At 38.4% G+C, this 8328-nt stretch overlaps 1 long non-coding RNA gene across 1 annotated transcript in view; it reads right to left on the reverse strand.

Annotated features, from left to right (window-relative positions):
• Positions 1–208: 208 nt before the first annotated feature.
• Positions 209–8328, reverse strand: part of LOC123516986 — an 18657-nt gene continuing 10537 nt past the window's right edge. Inside the window, exon 4 of the long non-coding RNA XR_006678352.1 lies at positions 209–733. This is a non-coding gene — a long non-coding RNA (uncharacterized LOC123516986). The remainder of the gene's footprint in view (positions 734–8328) is intronic.

The raw sequence follows: 8328 nt of genomic DNA on the forward strand, positions 1-8328 counted from the left end.
TATAAACTAGAAAACAGTGAAGACTCAAACATTTCCTTAAGTTTCAATCTGTATTTAGGATAAATTGGTGGGTATTTTTTTTTCTATTTCAAGAGAGGAATTTATTAACCTTTCTTATGCTCTTATGTTGTTTATTCAACGCAATAATTTACAAACACATGCAAGCAAGGTAAATCGAAGAAGTAGAGCACATATTGATAGAACCTAGTGTTACTTGTATGTATGTACCTAACCTAACTTAACCTAACCTAAAGTATATCGCATCAACTAACAAATAACGGAACATGGAGGGAGAGAAATAAATTATACATGAACACAAAATACAACACGGTGTTCTAATATCATTGCAACAGTTAGTTTGGAATCCAACCAAGAGGAAGTGAAGACTGTACCGGAGGAAGGAATGAATGAAGATAGGAAGGAGAGGAAGAAAGGGAGGGAGGGAATAGAAGATGGGAGGGAAGGAGGCGAAGGGGGGGGAAGCAGCGCCTCACCTTCCACCAACAATTCAAGCCAAACACAGTGCACTTTATGCGACAGGGAACTAAAGCCCTTATCACCGGGGGACAAAAGGGAGCTCCGGGATAATTGGAACACAAGAGAATCTTCATCAAAGCTGCGCCACACCGCTGAGAGGCAAGATGGCGAGGGACTGATAAGGGCTGGCAGTGAGGGACGCGCACCGACGTCTGGAGAACCTCGCGGCGCACAATATCATCCTTGAACGTTTATTCTGGGAGAGATAAGTTATCATTTATTCATAAGCATTGCATTTGCAATTTTGCAATCAATTTTTACTAATTCAAAAAAACCTTAACATATTACCAAGGTTTTAGAAAACTGTAAAGAAAACTTGATAAAAGACTGTCTTGTAATATCGGAGTCTGCTTCTTACATTAAAGAATGTAATGAATCGCCTATAAAAAGTCCTCATACACAAATTTCTTCCATAAATACGAGGTATATTTACATAGTAAGCATTTTATTGTCGCTACAACGTTTTCATAGAGATTTCTGCGACCATTGATTTGATGCCGTTTGCGTGATAGCTTCACATGTTAAGGGGTATACAACACAAAAATTATGTGAGAACTGTTCATAGAATGTTGTGATGTCATAGTTATATTTCCTAATTATAACGTAACATTTTACCAGAATTAGATGACTTTGACAGAAAACTTCTAATAAGAACAAGGTCAGTGATTAAAAAAAAATCAAAAACATCAAAGGAATTAAAAGAAACATTTTTTTTTTCAAAACCCCTCCATGATTTTAATGGAAGCTTTCGTGCTCATCGATTTATCACCTCTTGCATAAAAACGTCAACAGTTATGTTGAGGAAAACTGTTTCTCTAAAAGAAAAAAAACCTTCTAAATCTTGACAAAAAAAAATAAATAAATAAAAAGGCGAAAGAAAAATTGGCCACAAAAAAAAAAAAAAGGCCCTTTGATATCATGTATTGAACTGTTGCATGAAAAGGGAACGTAATGTACACTTAAAAAATCCCTGAAAATAAAAATCTTCCAGGAACTCGGTCGTAACTATGTGTGTCTTACAGGAGTGTAAAACATTTTGTTTCCTGGGGTGGAGGCAACTGTCATATCCTCCCCCCACCCCTCTCTCTCTCTCTCTCTCTCTCTCTCTCTCTCTCTCTCTCTCTCTCTCTCTCTCTCACACACACACACACACACACACACACACACACTCATCTGCCAGGTAACGCGCCGGTATGCTGCCTAGGAAAATTTGATCCAGCAGGAAAACATTATCACGCTGGGGAGGGACGTGAGCAAAGTTATCACGCTCCATTCCTCCGAACAATTTCTTTTCTTTTTTTTTTCAAATTGAATTGAGAGACGGTTGAGCTCTCGAGGCGATGGCAACGAAAGGCGGCGATGATTAAATTACTGCCGCCTAGTTGTTTTGAGAAGGAAAGAGAGGGAGTGCCAGGCGACGACGTCACGTGGCGTCAGATTCAAAACTCAGTAATCCATATTCTACCCTTTCGTCACTCACTACTGCCACCCTTCCTTGATAAACGCTACCCTAACCTCCTCAATCCAACCCTCCGAGACACTACTACCCATTCAGGTTTCCAGGCTCTCCTTTCCCTCTAGTTACCCTCCAAAAATATACCATTTTCTTTACAACTCCTTTCCGTCGTTCATATTGCGTTCATAGATCACTTTATACATACTGTAGGTATTATTGGGATGTGAGATAAATAATTAATCTTCCTTATATGTAGTGGAAAGAAGAGGGTGGAGATGATGGAGGAGGAGAGGGGTAGTGGAGATGGGATGGAGAAGGAAGGAAAACAGGAAAGGGATCGGATCTGGGTGGGGAAAAGGAACGAGAGAGTAAATGATGAGAAAAACCAGAGAGAGAGAGAGAGAGAGAGAGAGAGAGAGAGACCTACCACCACCATAACCAACACCAACAACAAATTATTAAAACAGATTTACGCGCTCGTACATCTAAAAACTCCTCAATATTTCACGGTACTATATCCACTTTACGAGATTTAAAGGTTAAACATTCGCGCAGTTTCATCAAAAGCAAAATAAAAGGACAACACTAAAAATATGGAAAGGTTATAAATTAATCACTGGCAACTTTTTGGGGCTGCCTGCCTAGCGACGCCACTGAAATGACTCAGGAAGCTACATCGCCGCCAGCAAACAACAGATGTATGCACTCCTTACGTACCTATTAGTCGTGCAGTGTTGCTGGGATAAGCATCAAGCGTGGCGTTGCTGGTACACGCCTCGCCTCAACCTCCAGGACATTCCAAAAAGTGACACTTCTCAGCGTGGCCGATCTTTACCACTCGCCCATCAACACTGATGACTGGTGGCACAAGAGTCGCGTCGCTTTGAAGCCGCTTCAGAATACTCAACACTCGCTAATCATCAAAGACTATTTACAAGGTTATATAATTTCTTACTAATCTTACGGGGTATACAAATAATGGTTGCTAGTTTCTCTATCCTACAACTGTACTTTCCCAACATGATTATCGCCTTGACAATGAATTAGGGTAATGTTTGCCACTTGCTTCGTCTAGGAGCTTCGCCCCTCAGCCTTCCCACCTCAAGGCAAACACATCCAGGCTTGGTAGGAGTCACTCCCATCTCGGTATTTGCTCTGCCTACACTGCGTCACGGGGAAAGGGTCCATTGTCAAGAGAAGGATAAGGATATTGGTGATGATGATGAGATTGGTTTGCAGAGCGTGGCAAATAGAGGTAACAGGAAAAACGGTTTGGCGAGGCATAACTCATGTTGAACTTCAACACGGTGTCATGAAAGAATGCCGTTATGTGTCGTGTATATTTAAGATCTTTGTTTCTTGTCTTTTCATGGATCTAAAAAATTTTAGTCATAAAGGGGTTAATTATTTTCGCTTGCTTTACTTATCATTTATAAAATTTGAGTCCCGTTATCCGCAGCGTCCCGATAAGGATCATGCAAGGGAAGGGTCTGTGCCGGGCTGGCGTGAGCGGGGATCACGTGAGAGGTAGTACCAGTGTGAGGTGCCCGCCACGCAGTGTTTGTCTTGACACAAGGCCGCATAAAGCCAGAGATAGTGATGTCTCACTGTCCATTTAAACAACCCGCATGGTAACAGATCCGGTGTGTGTGTGTGTGTGTGTGTGTAGTAAGTCAATCTGTTGTGAATTACGACCAGTGGCACTAAAAGGATTACATACATGCATTACCAATGAAGATAAAAGTTATTTATTATTAATGTTCACAAACAAAATCCAGTAAAGATTTCTCTAATCAACTTAAGCATATTCTTTTCATGTTGGGAGTCGTGTAATGTATTGTTCTCCTTCCCTCGCGGCCAGGCTGATAATGTGAGGCCTGATGAGCTGCCACAAAGGTCAGCTGTGATAATATCGATGAATGGTTAGGAAGCTCTACCCACCACCGACCGCAAATACAGACCGTGGAGGCGAGGCGCGCACACACACACACACACACACACACACACACACACACACACACACATTCCTTCTTCAGTATACCATTACCACAAGTCTTAATCTAATGAAGTTCCTATGATATTTCAGTTTTATACGTCACTACCATACTATAACATTTAAGTGAACCCCTCAAGGTAGTTAATTTAATACTGCTTTAATTTGAATACTTAGAAGTAAACCAGGGTACGAGAAGGAGGAGGAGGAGGAGGAGGAGGAGGAGGAGGAGGAGAAGACGAGGACGAGAACGAAGACTATGACTAGAAGAATGAGGACAAAGAGGGAAAATAGAAGGGGGAAGGAGTAGAAAGAGAAGGAGAATAGAAGTAAGAGGGAAAAGAGGAAAATTAGATGAAACGAGTGCACTTCAAGGTTACATTCCTCGTGAGTTATTTCCACTACGTGTTTATGGAGCGCGTGGAATGTCAAGAGTCTTGTTTTGTACTTTGAGTGTCTTTCCTTTTGGTTCTGTTAGTCTGAGCTGTGATTTTGGTTTGTAGTAGTAGTAGATGGTTTGTAGTAGTAGTAGTAGTAGTAGTAGTAGTAGTAGTAGTAGTAGTAGTAGTAGTAGTAGTTGTTGTTATGTTGTTGTTGTTGTTGTAGTAGTAGTAGTAGTAGTAGTAGTAGTAGTAGTAGTAGTAGTAGTAGTAGCAGTAGCAGTAGTTGTAGTAGTAACAGTATTATTATTATTATTATTATTATTATTATTATTATTATTATTATTATTATTATTAGTAGTAGTAGTAGTAGTAGTAGTAGATGAACATGATAATAGTAGTAATAATGTAATAATAATAATAATAATAATAATAATAATAATAATAATAATGTAATGGTAATAATAATAATAATAATAACAATAATAATAGTAGTATTAAGTAGTAGTAGTAGATAGTATTCGATGAAAAACATGATAATAATAATAATAATAATAATAATAATAATAATAATAATAATAATAATAATAATAATAATAATAATAATGAAAATAATATTGATAGTAATGGTAATAATAATAATAATGATAACAATAATAATAATGATGATGATGATGATAATAATAATAATAATATTATTAATAATAGTAATAATGATAATAATAATAATAATAATAATAATAATAATAATAATAATAATAATAATAATAATAATAATAATAATAATAATAATAATAATAATAATAATAATAATAATAATAATAATAATAATAATAATAATAATAATAATAATAATAATAATAATAATAATAATAATAATAATAATAATAATGATAATACTAATAATAAAAATAATGATAATATCACTACTGCTACTACTACTACTACTTCTACTATTACTACTACTACTACTACTACTACTACTACTACTACTACTACTACTACTACTATTGCTACTACTACTACCATTACTACTAGTACTACTTCTATTTCTACTACTAATAACAACAACAACAACAACAACAACAACAACAACTACAACAAAAACAAAAATTAATAGCAACAACAAACCAATAACCAAACAAACGAAACATACAAACAGCACTACCACCTTTCCACCACCACCACCACCACCACCACCACCGCGGCCAATACCAACAGTAAGAGAAAGACGTAGAAAACATCACAATATTTTCCTTTTATCCTCTTCCTTTTCTGCCTCGGGGTTAAGAAGATGAACGCAGCGAGATCTGGACAGTAAGAGGTCGATAAGTAGTCTCTCTTCCCCATATCCTGACAGACACTGGTAATTGTGAACGATAATTGGGGCTTTGCGTTGATCCACTGTCAATCCCTTATTTATTTGAGGCCACCAGGCGCCCAGCCACTCACCCACCGAGCCAGCCACCCCGAGCAGCCAGTGAATTTCTCATAGCACAGTGTATGAGGAGAGAAAGTCGGTGCAGGAAAAGTGTTCTAAGTACGTATAAGGTATTGATGGGAGGGCTTATACTCAGACACTAAGGGCACAGTACAGGGGATTTATACAGAGGGTAAGACAAAGGTGGCGTTAAATTAAGTAAATTGTTTCAGATGTGACATTTCAAAGGTATTACTGCTATGACAATAGATAATTCTTCTTCATCAGTAAAGAGGATGGTAATGACTTCATCTTAATTTCTCTTGAATTTTCTTCCCTTACCGGTTGATATCCCTATGGTGGAAAGGTGATGGGTGATTGGTCAGTGTTAGGATGTAATGATCTCAGTGATTAGAGTTCCTGCTGCAAGCTGTCCACTCCCCAAGACATCGCCAAATGGCCAAAGAATATGCTCATGGTTCCTATCAACCTTGTCTTCAACGGTGATTGCATCAAACCGCTCTCAGGGACCAGTGCGAGTCTCCGTAAAGGTGTTTCTCTATGCTATCACAGGCGAAGGCTAAGTAGAAAAAAAAAAAAAGATCCCAGATAAATTTACGCACACTCCTGCTACGCCAAATTTAGCTGATGAGAGGCGGAAAAATTTGCTTGTGTATCTATTACTGTTGACCTTTCCTTCACTTGCAGGTATTACTACCCTTATTACTGCGACTACTACTGAGACACGTGTGTGACGTTATGCAATCCAAAAAATACGCATAGATAAGAAGAGAGGGTCTATAAGGTGCATATACAGCGAAACTACAACCATTTTATTGGATTGAACATGACTTTTTTCTCACTCCAATCTGCATTATATTAATGTTGAAATTAATGCACACGCACACACACACACACACACACACACACACACACACACACACACACATGCACACAAAACACGCTCTGCAATCTTTCTGCACATTCTCTTGAATTATACACTCTTACTCCATTTCCCATATTTTTTTTTCTTTCTTTCTGCAGTAATTTACACCCAAACAAAAGCTTCACACAATTTACACTAAGCCATTGTTGCACACTTTCAATATTCATATCACACACACACACACACACACACACACACACACACACACACACACACACACACACACACACACACACACACACACACACACACACACACACACGCACACACACATCTACATCCTGGTTAAAATGTGTGTTGCTAATTCCTTGAGATTACAAACCAACCTTTTTTTTCTTTCTTTTCAGATAATTATTTTCTTATTCGCTAATACGACTTAACGTAATTTCACACTATTGGTTTCAATAACTATACTATAATGTACATAATCTTTACAAAAAGGAGAAAAACATACAACATATCCTTTGGTGTACTCGTAAAATATTAGTTTGTACTGCTGGCCAAGGGGAACATGAAACAATAAAAGAAAAGGCTCAGTAAGTTGCCAGTCCCCTTGCAGATCCAAAGGAATTAGTCAGATAGAAAGGATAAATGTCTTCAAACCTCCCTCTTAAATGAAGTGAAGTCATAGGAAGTTGGAAGCACAGAAGCAGGTAGAGAGTTCCATTATATCACCTGAACACTCGTAAAAATGCTAGCTTTCTACTGCATCACCTTGATGTATTGGTGTCTTTTGGTGTGTCATTAAGTGTGTCGCTTGTCTTTCATGGCCATCCTTCCCCTACAGGAGTTTATGAATTTATATACATGTGTGTATTCGTTTCATGGTCTTCATCTAGTATTCCTGGGATGAAACCTGAGCCGACCGGTGTCCATTTCCTATCTCTTGTAATCACCTATGATCAGTTCATCACCAAGTCTCTTTCAACGCTGTCGCCGCTTTCAAAAGTTTTATCCTTTCCGATTTCTGTGCCTGTCTCTCTGTCTCTCTCTCTCTCTCTCTCTCTCTCTCTCTCTCTCTCTCTCTCTCTCTCTCTCTCTCTCTCTCTCTCTTCTATTTTGTCCACATTTTTCCTTTCTCTTTACCATTTCATCTTTCCCAGCTTGAATCTGATGAAATAAGTATATGCTGATTTTACACCTCCTTTGTGTGATTCACTTCCTCTTCCTTCTTCTCTACTGCATCTCTACCACTGCCCTACTCTCCCTCCTCTACTCCTTATATAGACAGTGAAGGTATGCATTTCCAGAGCACAGGTGTTCAAAATCACTTGTGCTGCAACATTTCACACACACACACACACACACACACACACACACACACACACACACACACACACACACACACACACCGAGTTCATAATAGCAGTAGCAGGATGGTGTATAATGTGTGTGAGCGTATGATTTCTAATTCCAGCACTGAACGAGTAATTGATACGCAATCTCATCTCTATTTAACCCGGGCATGTCAAGGGGAGTTAAATATTTAAGGATTTGTGGAATTAGTGTCATGTCTTGCATTCGTAATGGAAATATGGCAGGGTAGCGTAGGGGTGTGCTATATATAGAGTGAGAGGGGGCCTTCTGATTCCTCCT

This window comes from Portunus trituberculatus, chromosome 41 (assembly GCF_017591435.1).
Source record: "Portunus trituberculatus isolate SZX2019 chromosome 41, ASM1759143v1, whole genome shotgun sequence".
NCBI lineage: Eukaryota > Metazoa > Arthropoda > Malacostraca > Decapoda > Portunidae > Portunus > Portunus trituberculatus.